This window comes from Rhineura floridana, chromosome 5 (assembly GCF_030035675.1).
Source record: "Rhineura floridana isolate rRhiFlo1 chromosome 5, rRhiFlo1.hap2, whole genome shotgun sequence".
NCBI classification, from domain to species: domain Eukaryota; kingdom Metazoa; phylum Chordata; class Lepidosauria; order Squamata; family Rhineuridae; genus Rhineura; species Rhineura floridana.
Genome location: NC_084484.1, coordinates 182,597,715 through 182,612,901, shown reverse-complemented (window position 1 = coordinate 182,612,901; position 15,187 = coordinate 182,597,715). Strand labels below are relative to the sequence as shown.

At 45.5% G+C, this 15,187-nt stretch overlaps 1 protein-coding gene across 3 annotated transcripts in view; it reads right to left on the bottom strand.

Moving 5' to 3' along the window:
* P2RY6 (pyrimidinergic receptor P2Y6) overlaps positions 1 to 15,187 on the bottom strand; it is a 77,479-nt gene that overhangs the window by 7,193 nt on the left and 55,099 nt on the right. Inside the window, exon 1 of one of the 3 annotated variants that reach the window (XM_061629069.1) lies at positions 6,965 to 7,226. The exons of 1 other annotated variant lie outside the window; for it this stretch is intronic. The gene's annotated coding sequence lies outside the window, so the exon portion shown is untranslated. Of the gene's footprint in view, positions 1 to 6,964; positions 7,227 to 15,187 lie in introns of those variants that run through there. One more of the 3 variants, XM_061629070.1, reaches the window with a different exon arrangement.

Below are 15,187 nucleotides of genomic sequence, written 5' to 3'. Positions count from 1 at the left end.
ACTCCATATAATGAATGGCTTTGTCCCTGTGGGGATGGAGCACTAGAAGCATTAATACATGCTCTTTCTGTAGGCAACGTTTTCAGCGATAAGCAAAAAATTCACTCCCATCCTACTAAAATACCCAGGAAGGACTTCTGAATGGTGTTTGCCCTGACAGGAACAAAATAATACTGGAAACAGCTGCCAGATTTCTTTTTTTCAGTTGCAAAGACCCGTAAAGAGATTTTGTTAATTTAACTATATTTCTTTTTTTCATTCCTTGTATAATGAAGTGTATGTTAGAAATTGTAGGTTGTATTCAATTAAGTCCTACTCAGAGTAGACCCACTGAAATTAATGAACCACTATTAATCATGCCTCTTAACTTCAATGGGTTTACTCTGAATAGGGCTAGCGTTGACTACCACCCTGTATGATTTTGATGCTTTCATTCCTTTTTATGAGTCTGTGACCATATAATATTATTATTTATTAAATTTATATCCTGCTCTTCCCTCCCAAAAGGAGCCCAGGGTGGCAAACAAAAACATTAAAAGCACTCTAAAACATATTAAAAACAAAATACTTTAAAAAATATTAAAATATCTTTTTTAAAAAAGAACAGCTTTAAAAAGCAATTCCAACACAAATGTAGACTGGGATAAGGTCTCTACTTAAAAAAGGTTTGTTGAAAAATGAAGGTCTTCAGTAGGCTCCAAAAAGATAACAGAGATGGTGCCTGTCTAATTTTTAAGGAGAGGAAATTCCAAAGGGCGCGTGCCACTACACTAAAGGTCCGTTTCCCACGTTGTGTGGAACAGACCTCCTGATAAGATGGTATCTGCAGGAGGCCCTCACCTGCAGAGCATAGTGATTGACTGAGAATATAAGGGGTGAGATGATCTTTCAGGTATCCTGGTCCCAAGCTGCATAGGGCTTTGTAGACCAAAAACCAGAACCTTGAACGTGGCCCAGTAGCTAATAGGAAGCCAGCACAATTCTTTCAGCAGAAGGGTAACATATTGGTGATACCCTGCCCCAGTGAGCATTTGTGCTGCCACATTATGCACCAGCTGCACCTTCCACAAGCCTCAAGTGCAGTCCCACATAGAGCGCATTACAGTAATCCAGCCTGGAGGTTACCAGTGCGTGGACAACAGTGGTCAGGCCATCCTGGTCCAGAAACGGTCACAGCTATCTTACCAGCTGAAGCTGGTAAAAGGCACTCCTAGCCGCAATAATAAAGGTTTCTGTTGTTGTTGTTGAATGCAGACTTCAGGAGTCTAGCCACAGCGCTGGCTTGAGAAATCCTCACTTGCAAACCCACTCAAACCTGTTGTCATTGGGAAACATGCCTCTTGTTATAACTTTTACTTGCCAGTAGATGGCACCCTTGTGACACACAGGGAGCTGGAGACTAACAAGGCACAGGCATCTCCATGGTACATAGCAGTTCATATCGATTTTTAATTGTATCTTATTGCTTCTTTTATTTTTTATATTGTATTGCATTGCATTACAATTTGAACGTGTATTACAATTAAAAATACAATTAAAAAACCAGACAGCATCTAACACAGCACATTGCAATTGCTACAGTTTGAGCTGCATCTTCATCAGAGCTGCACCTTCCACAGAGGGATGCAGCGTTCAAAAACTTGCACATTCTTACAAATACAGAAGATCATCCAAAAAAGATATTATTTAGTAATATTGATAACAACTTCTTAGTTCCCGTAACCCACTGCAATTAGACCTAAGAACATGTAATGGGGAGGGATGCTTTTTGTTTTTGTTTACTCGCTGCCTCCATCTCCTTCCCCTTCCTCTGTCTTTGCTTGTGGCAAATTTCTGACTGCAAGCTCATCAGGGCAGAGATCTATCCTCTTGTCCTTTGGAAAGATCATTTGTAAAGCATCCCACCATCCACTGGCATGTGGCCCTCAGAAGGCTGTCCAGAAGGGAATGCTTTGAAAAATAAAAGTCAACTGAGATTCTTCAAATACTGAGCTCTGAGCTCAAAACAAATCCTGGTGCATGCAAGGGTATCATTATTATGATAAAGAACATAACAAGAGCCTGGCTGCTGCATCAGGCCAAAGGCCCATCTAGCCCAACATCCTGTTCTCACAGTGGCCAACCAGATGCTCCAAACAGGACATGAGCAAAACAGCAACTCTCCCCTCCGGAACTGGTATTTGGAAGCATACTGTCTCCGACTGTGGAGGCAGAGGATAGCCATCAGGGCTAATAGACATGGATATCCCTATCCTCCGTGCATTTGTCTAATCCTCTTTTAAAGTCATCCAAGTTGATAGCCCTTATTATATCTTGAATTAACAATGCACTATCATAAGAACATAAGAAGAACCTACTGGATCAGGCCAATGACCCATCAAATACAGCAAGATAATAATAGGAAAGGTCCCAGCAGGGCAGTTTCTCTTGCAGTTCTGTCTTTTTAGGGTGACACTGTCAGTTGGTGTCATCCTGAACAGACAGGTCTCCAAAGGAAAAGTTGTTCTCACCCCCACATGAAAATGAAGGAGCCCAGCCACTGCACATTAAAATCTGCAGCATGTAAGGCACATGTGTTTCCAGGAAAGGTGGTTCCTTTACAGCCACGTGCATTTTTACACATTTCTGTTTCTCGTTTCAACATCTCACCCCCCCACCCCACCCCAATGCTCACCACAGCAGCCAGCAACTAACTACAACACAAATGGGAACTAGAAATAGGCAGGAAATGCAAGATATCTTCTTCACCACAGCCCTCTTCGCTTTATTTTATTTCTCAAAGCCAGTACGTTAAGAACGTTCACAGAAGTTGTCTTTTGCGGAGAGATTGGCATCTCAGAATGGGTCACAGCCTGGCACAGCTATGGCCAGCATGACCCTCGGGAGAATATCATCCTACCAACTAGACCAGGCACGCACAGCTTTTAGGCATCCAACACTAGAGGAATGGTGGGATGTCTCATCTCTTTCCTCTGGCTAGGGATGGTAAGATCTGACAATTTTGGTTCTCTCACTTTCTCATTTTTCCAGTCTTAAATTCAGTTTTCCACATTTCTGCAGCAATCTGCATTTTTTTTTAAAAAAATCCTCATGAAACTTCTCTAGCATTTTAGTGTGAATTTCTCTTAATAGATGCATTTTTGTAGGCAGTTTGATGAATGTACACATTTTTGCAAGCAATTTCTCATTATATAATGCATGTTTGTATGTTGTCATCACTCATTGTTGTTGTTATGTGCCTTCAAGTCGACTACGACTTATGGCGACCCTATGAATCAGCGACCTCCAATGGCATCTATCATAAACCACCCTGTTCAGATCTTGTAAGTTCCAGTCTGTGGCTTCCTTGATGGAACCAATCCATCTCTTGTTTATCACTTGTTTATCTTGTTTATCTTATCACTCATATATACATTTTTATGCACACTTTCCCCTACCATATCCATTTTTGTAAACATTGTTTGTTTGGCGAGCTGCATTGCGAAATCTGAGTAAGTGCAAATTTCGAAGGAAGGCTGTGTTTTGGTTCTCATATAGTTTCAGAAAGTGTGGATTTGATAGGTTTGGCTTGAAATGTAAACTGAAACAATTTCCCCACCCATCTCTAGCTCTGGAACAGAAAGCAAGGATGAAGCTGTGGGTCTACAGGTGTGAAGTTCAGGGCGAAGGGCTTACGCAAAGCAGGAGAGTCAAAGGAAGAGGGACTGAGCAGGCAGTATATCCTAAGGGATGTAGGAGGAGGGAAAGCCAGGGCTGAGCAAGGCTGAAGGGGGGGGGGAAATTAAAGCAAAAAGTTTGCACGAAAGTGACCCGAATGTTGTGACGCTAGGGATGGGTATTTTCCCAGCCTTAAATTCAGTTCTCCATCTGTCCACAGCAATTTGCAGCTGTTTGTTTTTTTTAAATCCTCATGAGAATTTGTCAGCATTTTTGAGAGAATTTCTCCTGATAAACACATTTTTGTATGTAGTTTTGACTTACACATTTTTTAAAGCACTTTCTTGCAATAGAACACATTTGTATGCTCTTTTCATTGATAGATGCATTTTTATGCACACATTCCCCTCATACAGGCGGGCCCCGCTTATACGACAGGTTCTGTTGTGGACCCCCGCTGTAAAGCGGAAATCGCCATAAAGGAGAACAATGGAGCGCGTCGCACGAAAATGACACGAAAATGCCGCAAAATGCCACAAAAGGGCAAAATCAGCTTTAAAAACGGGGAATCAAAGCCACCACAATAGTGGAACGCCGGGAAGAGAAGCGCCAGAAAGCGGGCCCCTACTGTATATACATTTTTGAGCAGATTGATGGATTATAGACCTGCATTGCAAAATTTGGAAAAATGCAAATTTCAAAGGGTAGCTGTTTCAGTTTGCATTTTGGTTCAAGAAGTGCAAATTAGGTAGATTCTTATTACAACGCAAGCAAAACTGAATTCCTCCCCCATCCCTATGACACACACACACTTCAATTTGCGTATTTTTACATTTTTGCGCATTCAGTTATATATTTGTTTTTTGTTCTGAAGGCGATGAGCATGAAGGGGTTCTGCCAAAGGCATCCCAGAAAAAGGTGCAACAGGCAGTTGCTAAACACCCAACTCCCCCTCCCCAAACCCACTCCTAAAATTATCACCAACCCTGGACCCAAGACATATCAAGTCTTGTCTATTCTGTGTCTATTCGGTGTGGCTTGTCCTAGCAGAGAGTGGCAGTAGCAAAGCTTCACCTGTTGTTGAGTTTTCACCTGCCATGCTCTGCCAGGAGGGAAAAAAGGTAGCAAACCAGTCCCAGACAGGAGGACATGCAAAATATTGAGCAACCTACACTGTAGAGACATGGGTGACTGAACCTCTGTTGTGATGTAGAAACTCTCAATTCCTTGTGGGTGTGCATGCATGGCCGTCTGTAAAAGCTGGAAGGCTGGAACTCTGAGGGAAGGGGTTAGGGTGTCATACCAGATCTGGGATGACCCAAGTTCTAATCACCCCCTCAGTTATGAAGCTCACTGTGCAACCTTGGGCCAGTCATACTCTCTGTTTATCCTACCTCACAGGGTTGTTGTGGGAATAAAGGGGGGGGCGATGACCATGTACACAACAACATAAGCTGGCTGCTGGATCAGGCCAGTGGCCCATCTAGTCCAGCTTCCTCTTCTCCCAGTGGCCAGTCAGATGCCCCAATGGGAAGCCCACATGCAGGACTTGAGTGCAACAGCAACTCCCCTCCTGTGGTTTCTAGCAACTGGTATTCAGAAGCATGTTGCCCCTGACGGTGGAGGTATATGCACTACTTTGATCTTTTTGAAGGAAATGTAGGATATGAATGCAAGTAAAAACCCCCAGCAATAAATCATTAAAAGAGGAAAGACACAAAAGGGTTACTCTGTGTCTCTACAGGACAGTCTCAGAGACTCAGGGCTCCCGGTCAATTATGCTCTCCACCACACACACACACACACACACACACACACACACACACACACACACACACACACACACACACACACACACACACACACACACACACACACACACACACACACACACACACACACACACACACACACACACACACACACACACACACACACACACACACACACACACACACACACACACACACACACACACACACACACACACACACACACACACACACACACACACACACACACACACACACACACACACACACACACACACACACACACACAGCCATAGGGCCATTCATAGCTGCCACCTTTTTTATTGGCTCTGCTCCTGTGGCTTTAACAGCAGCTTGCACTACATAAAGTTAAGCAGCTGATGTTTCTCCCCTCACCTCTTTACCGCATGCTCAGGAGCAACTGTGCCTGGCTTACATTTCCACAAGCCAAGCTGCTGTTGGGGAAAAAAAAAAGGAGTACAGGCAGCCGTGTGGGGAGGTGGAAATGTGGCAACCTCATCTCTATAGCCAATTCTCTGCACATGGAGGGAGTGAGGAATGGATCCCTTGGGAAGAAACTCCACTTGCTAAGAACAGAACTTACCCAGAGGGTTTTCTCCTGGGTCAGATCAGTGGCACACTGAGCCAGGTATCATCCGCTACTAGCTTTTGCCAACCTGGTGCTCCCCAGATATTTTGCCCTACAGCTCCCATCAGCACCAGCCAGCACAGCTGTAGTCCAAAACATCTGCAGGGCACCAGGCTGGCCAAAGCTGATCCATTGTAGCCACGGACCCTCTCCAAGGTCTAAACCCCTGTAGTATGCCCAGCTGTGCTATCAGAGACCCTTTTTAACTGGCCCTTATAAATCAGAGCACAGTGGGGAGCAGAGCCTGGCTGGGAGTCCAGAGTCTGTGAGTCCAAATCCCTGCTGGTGTCTCTTGGGTGTCAAGGGCCAGCTAAAGATGACCCCCACAGGGAGTGGCTCAGGGGTGACGTGCCCTGCCACCTGTGCAGCCGGGGGCAAGCTGCACAGTCCCAAGGAGCCCAGCTGCCCCCCAGCTGGCAGCTGCGGACAAGGAAGGGGCTGGCTTGTGCAGCGGTGGCCAGCTGAGCAGGCCCTTGCCAGCTGGGGAGGACTAGCCTCAGAGGGAGGCAATGGGAAACCTCCTCTGAATACCGCTGACCATGAAATCCCTATTCATAGGGTCGCCATAAGTCGGGATCGACTTGAAGGCAGTCCATTTCCATTTTCATAAATCAATGTTAGAGGGTTCTGAGCGCCGGTCCTGCACGGACCCGCTCGAAGCTACAACAAGCCATCCGAATAGGAAACTTCCCTCTTCCAAGTCAGATCATTGGTCCATCTAGCTCAGTATTGTCTACACTGACTGGCAGCAGCTCTCCAGAGTTTTAGGCAGGGGTCTCTCCCAGCCTACCTAGCGATGCCGGGGCTCAAACCTGGGCGTTTCTGCATGCAAAGTAGTTGCTCTACCACTGAGCTACGTGCCTGCCCCCCAAATACGCACACTTACCTACAATTAGCTAGGACTCTGCGGCTCCAAACACACACATGAAAATGCAAGGCTCCCACATCGACAGCCGGTCTACTTCCTCTGCTGCTTTTTGTCACAGCAGCATTGCTGTTTCAGGGTCAAAGACCAGGAGGCCGCCTCCCCTCCACCAATGGCCACACCCCACTTTTATCTGAAATTGTATCTGAAATTGACACATCCATTGCTTCCTCCTTTGGGAGAAGTTTCACAGTGAAGTGTCTCCGAAGGAGGAGGTGCTGGGGGTGGGGAGAAAATTGCCCCGCCATCCCTTCCTCTTCTGCCTGCAAGTCCTGAGCATTCGTTTCTGTTGCAATTAATCCTCCAAAGCTTCAGTTTCACTGACACGTTTGAAGTGGGAGAAGGTGCTGGTGGGCAGCCACAGACCTCCTCCTAGCTGATAACTCCGGAGAAAGTTATTTTAGTGCTACGTTTGAAGTTTTTGGGGTTTTTTTAATGCTGCAATTAATGTGCCTTCGATGCTACAATAAAAACGGTTGTTTTTATTTGGTGAGCCTCGCTGGGAACGTTTTGTTTAAGTCTGTAAAAAGCGTGAGCAAAACTAGCCTAGGGTCAGGCATTTGAGAGGGACAGTCAATTAAGCAGCCAAACAACCGTCAAGTTTCTTCTCACAAAGCCTATCAACTTTATGAACAGGAAAAACAACAAAGGATGCATTAACCATTGACAGGTGTGATAGTTACGGTCATGACAAATGAGTCAAATACAGGTGCTGTGAAACCAGTGGCAGCTGGCGGCTCCATGTCACCAGGGCAGTGAAATCCGCTCCAGGTTTTAGTCTGGAGCTCTCCAAGGTGCTTGAGCCATCACTGTGTGAAATAATGAAATTAACCCCCTCCCCCTAAAAATTATAGTGATCAATGGTCAACACTGATAGGTACTGTTTCTAATCAATCAGAGCAATTAATTACAACTGTTGTTCTCTTTTTCTCCTGGAACAATGGGGTCACTGTAAAGCAGGAGTTTCCAATGTGGTGCCCCCCCAGATGTTGCCGGACTTCCAGTTCCCATCAGCCCCAGACAGCTTGGCCAACGGGCAGCACAGCTGTCCTATACTGAGCCAGACCATTGGCCCATCTAGCTCAGTGTTGCCTATGGAAGCCTTCCCTAGGCTGGTGCCTTCCTGACAAGTTGGGCTTCAACTCCCATCATCGCCAGCCGGCATGACTGCATAGTGCTGGGGCTGATGGGAGTTGCTGTCCAAAACATCCAGAGGACACTACGCTGGGGAAGACTCTATACTGACTACAGCAGCAGACTGAGTGGTGTGTCGGAGCCACAGAGCACCTCTCCTGACACCAGCGTGGCTGCAGCTGACCTGGATGAGGCAGGGCAACATGGCAGCGAAGCTGGGGATGCTGAAGCATCGGCGCATTCCCAACTGCACATCGCTGCTGCACCTGCCTCTGCCCGGTCCTTTGCTGCCCAGGTATTCCGCTGCTGGCAGCTCAGCGTCACCACACCAAGTTCTCCAGGCAGCCTCTCTCCAGAGTTTCAGACAGCAGCCTTTCCCAGTCCTGCCTGGAGACTGAACTTGGGGCCTTTTCCAGGCACAGCAGATGCTCCATAGATTCCCAAAGCTCTTTGCCTGTTTCTCAGCCTGGGAGCAAACAGCAGAGGGGCACAGCGGGGAGTAGGTGTGTGTAGGGAGGTGTGGTCCTTGGAATCATGGGCCAGACTCATCCCCCCCCCCCGTTTCCTGTCCCAAGTCAATACTGACCGGCAGTGACACCTCCAAGGCTGCAGGCAAAGGACTTTCCCAAGAGATCTAGCTTAGATTGGGGGTTCCAAAACAGTGGTCAGCAAACTTCATTCAGATGGCTCATGACGTGCCCTTGGGCTGAAATAAGTTCCCCACCCCTGATCTAGGTGAACCCAACATCTTTCAGTGGGCCTGTAAGCTGGATCTTTTTAAAATTGCTTTTCTTTTAAATGTGTTTTTAACTTTGTATATTTGTTTTTAATGTTTTTAATTGTTGAAAACTGCCCAGAGAGCTTTGGCTATGGGGCGGTATATAAATGCAATTAATAATAATAATAATAATAATAATAATAATAATAATAATAATAATAATAATAATAATGGATTTTTGTCTGTATTTTTTAGTGCTTCTTGTATTTCTTATATTGTATTTCTAGTGTAATAATATACAACATGAAAAAATAAGAGAAGCAATCAACATGCCGTTAAAAATCACACAGCTCTAGCAAAGCACGTCACAATTGCTGGAACAGGCAGAAAAAAACCCCAGTTAGTGGTCCACCAAGACCCTCAGCAATTTTCAAGTGGTCCGTGGGGGGAAAAAAGTTTGAGAGCCACTGGCTTGGATCCTTTTGAACTGACCCTGCCAAGGACTGAATCTGGGTATACTTTTGCTTGCCATGTGAGTGCTCTACCACCAAACCAGAGGAACAGCTAGGTGCTCCTCTTCAGTGATGACAAACATACAGGCTGTGGCCCTTAGCGTGGATGCCCTATGGGACCAATAGCATCCCACATGCCACACTCCCCACCAATCGTTGAATCCTCTGCACCAAGGTCTGCCTGAGCAAGGACAGCAAATGGCACCCTCTGCACCCCCTCAACTCCCCAACACAAGGAGCACAGCAGACAAGGGAAGCCAAGGTACCCGAGTCTGAAAATCTCACTAAAAATACAATGAATAATACAGTAAAGATCTAGCAATTTGCTTACCCTTTCATGATACACCAAGCCAGATGCCTGCGGTCACCCTGCCTAATGGTAGGACTGACTCTGTGTACCACACAGGTGACGTTCTTAATAAGCAAAGGTCATGAACCACGCGTGGCTGCCGGCGTGAGCCACAGCATCACGTAAGTACACATAATACCTTTGTGTTGTCCTATTCATGCTGTAAATGTTGAAAGGCAGATCACTTGACAACACTACAGGAACCATTCCTACTTTCCAATAATTCTAGTGTTTAATTGAGGCGGAATTGTTTGTTTGGTGTTGAATTCGGGTGAAAATGACATGTTTTTTTACCCCTGTGAAAAGGGGTGGGTGTGGTCACTGGGCACCTGCTGGGCTGGGAAACTAGCCGCTCCAACCTTTTGGGTTCAACACTCCTGACATAATGCATGCCTTAAGCCACAGCAAATTTCAAAAGGTAAAGTTGGCAAAAAGTTTGGATTTTGAATTACCATGAAAGAAAGAAAGAAAGAAAGAAAGAAAGAAAGAAAGAAAGAAAGAAAGAAAGAAAGAAAGAATAAGTTAAGCTTGGAGAAGATGAGGAGAACATGAAACCTCTCTTCAAACCCCTGAAGGGCTATTGCAGTGGCAGTGTGTGGCTCCATGTGAGTGGGGCAGTGGAATCCACTCCGGGTTTTAGTCTGAACTTTCAAGGAGCTGTCCGAGGAAAAGGTTCAGAAGAGGGCAACCAGAATGATCAAGGGGATGGAGCGACTCCCTTACGAGGAAAGGTTGCAGCATTTGGGGCTTTTTAGTTTAGAGAAAAGGCGGGTCAGAGGAGACATGATAGAAGTGTATAAAATTATGCATGGCATTGAGAAAGTGGATAGAGAAAAGTTCTTCTCCCTCTCTCATAATACTAGAACTTGTGGACATTCAAAGAAGCTGAATGTTGGAAGATTCAGGACAGACAAAAGGAAGTACTTCTTTACTCAGCGCATAGTTAAACTATGAAATTTGCTCCCACAAGATGCAGTAATGGCCACCAGCTTGGACGGCTTTAAAAGAAGATTAGACAAATTCATGGAGGACAGGGCTATCAATGGCTACTAGCCACGATGGCTGTGCTCTGCCACCCTAGTCAGAGGCAGCATGCTTCTGAAAACCAGTTGCTGGAAGCCCACTGAAAGATCAACAGAAAATTAAGGCCCCAAGGGCTGGGTGAGTAAAAATGGTTTTGCTGGGGGCCTAAAAACAGATAGTGATGGCACCAGGTGTGCCTCCCTGGGGAAAGCGTTCCTTGCAAATTATGTGAAAGATCAGAGAAAAGCATCAAGTTCAAGGTTCTAGTCTCGGTGCACAAAGCCCTATGCAGCTTGGGACCAGGATACCTGAAAGACCATCTTACCCCTTAAATACCCAGTCGATCACTGCGCTCTGCAGGTAAGGGCCTCCTGTGGATACCTTCTTATCAGAAGGTCCGTTCCACACAACATAGGAAATGGACCTTTAGTGTAGTGGCACCAACCCTTTGGAATTCCCTCCCCTTAAATATTAGGCAGGCGCCATCTCTGTTATCTTTTCGGCGCCTATTGAAGACTTTCCTCTTTCAACAAGCCTTTTAAGTTGAGACCTATCCCAGTCTGCATCTGTGTTGGAATTGCTTTTTAATATGGTTTTAAACCTTTTTTTAAAAGCAATATGTTTTTTAGCCTTTTTTTAAAGATGTCTTCAAAGCTTTTAAAAAAAATGTTTTTAAAGTTGTTTTGTTTTAATGTATTTTGAAGTCTGTTTTTATGATGTTTTAAAGTGTTTTTAGTGCTTTTGTTTGCTGCCCTGGGCTTCTGCTGGGAGGAAGGTCAGGAAGAGACCTCAGGGTTGTAGTGGACAGCACAATGAAAATGTCGACCCAGTGTGCGGCAGCTGTGAAAAAGGCAAATTCCATGCTAGGGATAATTAGGAAAGGTATTGAAAATAAAACAGCCGATATCATAATGCTGTTGTATAAATCTATGGTGCGGCCGCATTTGGAATACTGTGTACAGTTCTGGTCGCCTCATCTCAAAAAGGATATTATAGAGTTGGAAAAGGCTCAGAAGAGGGCAACCAGAATGATCAAGGGGATGGAGCGACTCCCTTATGAGGAAAGGTTGCTGCATTTGGGGCTTTTTAGTTTAGAGAAAAGGCGGGTCAGAGGAGACATGATAGAAGTGTATAAAATTATGCATGGCATTGAGAAAGTGGATAGAGAAAAGTTCTTCTCCCTCTCTCATAATACTAGAACTCGTGGACATTCAAAGAAGCTGAATGTTGGAAGATTCAGGACAGACAAAAGGAAGTACTTCTTTACTCAGCGCATAGTTAAACCATGGAATTTGCTCCCACAAGATGCAGTCATGGCCACCAGCTTGGACGGCTTTAAAAGAAGATTAGACAAATTCATGGAGGACAGGGCTATCAATGGCTACTAGCCATGATGGCTGTGCTCTGCCACCCTAGTCAGAGGCAGCATGCTTCTGAAAACCAGTTGCCGGAAGCCTCAGGAGGGGAGAGTGTTCTTGCACTCGGGTCCTGCTTGCGGGCTTCCCCCAGGCACCTGGTTGGCCACTGTGAGAACAGGATGCTGGACTAGATGGGCCACTGGCCTGATCCAGCAGGCTCTTCTTATGTTCTTATGATATAAATCAAATCATCATCATCATCATCATCATCAAGATAAACTAAATAAAAGGAGTTTACTACCTAGTTTTGTAGAAAGGGAATTGGGACTATCTGGAGATGGAGTAGAATACTTATTTATGTGATGTGTAAAAGCGTATTTACATGTGCATTAGTCTTAGGTCTTGTGTGATATTATAGTATTTGTTTGCACTATGCTTTAAAATTAACAGTGTTGGAAGATTAATTAGAATATGTAATGTGTCTGTTTCTGTATGGTTTTCTAAAGCAGAAATAAAAACACCCAACAATCTCCAGAGCTGACTCCAGTTTATCTTTTGGCTTTTCAGAAAACAACATTAAGAAAATGTCAAACACAACATAATGAAAACCAAATACAAATTTCAAACCCTTAACGAAAAGTTACAGGAGGGTATATTTTGGTTGAACATGATGGGAAACCTCTCAATAGGAAGAGCAATGGTACTAATTAACTAGGGCAGCAGTGGGCTCCCGTCACTGGAGATCTTGGACAGCCAATTGCTGGGAATGCACAAGCTCTGGATTTCTTGAATCAAGGAGGGAGTCAGACTGTATGACCCCCAATGACACCTCCATGGTTCTACAAAGCTCCAGCTGAAATCTAATGCATCCCAAAGGAAGCTAGAGAAATTCAGTTTGGTTCGCTTTTAAAGGCAAACCTACCTATTTTGCGCTTTCCAACATGAACCAAAACACAGCCGTCCTTCAAAATTCTCACTTCTCTGACCTTTGAAATACAGTTCTCCAGCCAAATGAACGTGGGCACAAACGCATACACTGCAGCAAAGCCTGCATAAAATTGCGTATTTGTATGCATAATTGTTTTATATGTTAAAACTGTATTATATGTTGTATTTTTAATTATGTACGCCGCCTAGAGTGGCCGTTCATTCGGCCAGATAGGCGGCCTAAAAAATAAAATTTTATTATTATTATTATATATTCTTGAAAATAGCATACATTGGATTAGGGAAAATTGCTTTGCAAAAGAAAGAATGTTAGTAGTCAAAATTGCATGCAAAGACGTGTATATTAGGAGAAATGTGCACTAAAATCGGATGTATTTTCATGAGGACTTTTACTAAATAAATAAATTGCGAACCAATTTGGAAATGTGGGCAACTGAGTAAGGATGCAGACATGAAGAACTGAGAGTAACCGAAATTGACAGATTCCCCCACTTCTACTCACCCCTAAATCGAGTTTGAAAAATGAGTGTGGTTCATGGCAAGGGGCCTTCCCCACAATTCAAGCCAACTCATCCCAAGTCCACTGCTCACCTCTATTCTATTTCAGGAGGTCTAGCAGCACGCAGAGCCCGAGATGCGCATCAAAGGGGTGGATTTTCAGACAGCCTGTGCACACAAACGCACACCCTCTGAGGATGCATCTGCAGAACAAAGCCTCTTCTCCGATCAGCTCAGGCGGCCTCCGTGCTGCTTGTCTACCTTTGCTGCGATGGGCAAAGCTCAGAAAACTCCTTCCATGGGAGATGCACTATATAGGCGGTAAGAGGAAGCGGCAGAAGCAGAAACAGGATGTCAGACAGTTGGCTGGCAGCAGCGACGAAACTCAAGGCAAGAGTGATAGGATCAGCAAATCTGACCTGTCCACTAACCACATCCTGGTGTTGGGGATGGCTGGCACAAAGAGCCATGGCAGCAAATGAGGAATAGAATTTTGGGAGAATTCCTCTGTCTGGCCTCCGACAAAAGGAAGTGCAACTAAGTTCCGCTTTTAGACAAGCAATAGAACATGGCTGGCACAAGCGACGAGGGGCACAGGGTGGGTGTCTGCCTGACAGGGCTGAGCGGGAAGGAGGCGGAAAGGCAGCAGATTCCAGTCAGTGCCTTCATGCAGGCCTAAGAAAGATCCGCGAGAAGAGAAACGATCAGCAGCTTTTGGTCACTGAACTCCCATGCTCAGGGGCACTCTACCACTGAACACTGGGGATGAAGAAGAGGGGGTGGGGGCTACTGCCTTCACCCCTGGAGGCACCTGCCCGGCCACTGTTGGAAAGTGGATGGTGGATCAGATGGACCGTTGGTCTGATTCTGTTGGAGGGCATCCATGAAAAAGCATCTTTTGGTTCTTAGGAAACCCAGAGAGCTCCCTTGACCCTCTTCTGCTGAAACACGGGGGGGGGGGCTATTTTTCTGTCAAGGACTACATTCCTTCAGGAGTAATCTGCTGGAGGCTGGGTGCCAGCAGTGGTCATATAATGATAATGGACTGCCTTCAAGTCGATCCCGACTTATGGAGAGCCTTTGAACAGGGTTTTCATGTTAAGTGGTATTCAGAGATGGTTTTACCCTTGCCTTCCTCTGAGGCTGAGAGGCAGTGACTGGCCCAAGGTCACCCAGTGCAGGTGCACCCAGGTTGCAGCATTTGGGGCTTTTTAGTTTAGAGAAAAGGCGGGTCAGAGGAGACATGATAGAAGTGTATAAAATTATGCATGGCATTGAGAAAGTGGATATAGAAAAGTTCTTCTCCCTCTCTCATAATACTAGAACTCGTGGACATTCAAAGAAGCGGAATGTTGGAAGATTCAGGACAGACAAATGGAAGTACATGCTTCTGAAAACCAGTTGCCGGAAGCCTCAGGAGGGGAGAGTGTTCTTGCACTCGGGTCCTGCTTGCGGGCTTCCCCCAGGCACCTGGTAGGCCACTGTGAGAACAGGATGCTGGACTAGATGGGCCACTGGCCTGATCCAGCAGGCTCTTCTTATGTTCTTATGTTCTTATGTTCATGGCTGTGTGGGGATTCGAACCCGGGTCTCCCAGGTCGTAGTCCAGCACTCTAACCACTACACCAAAGGTGTCAAAGAAGG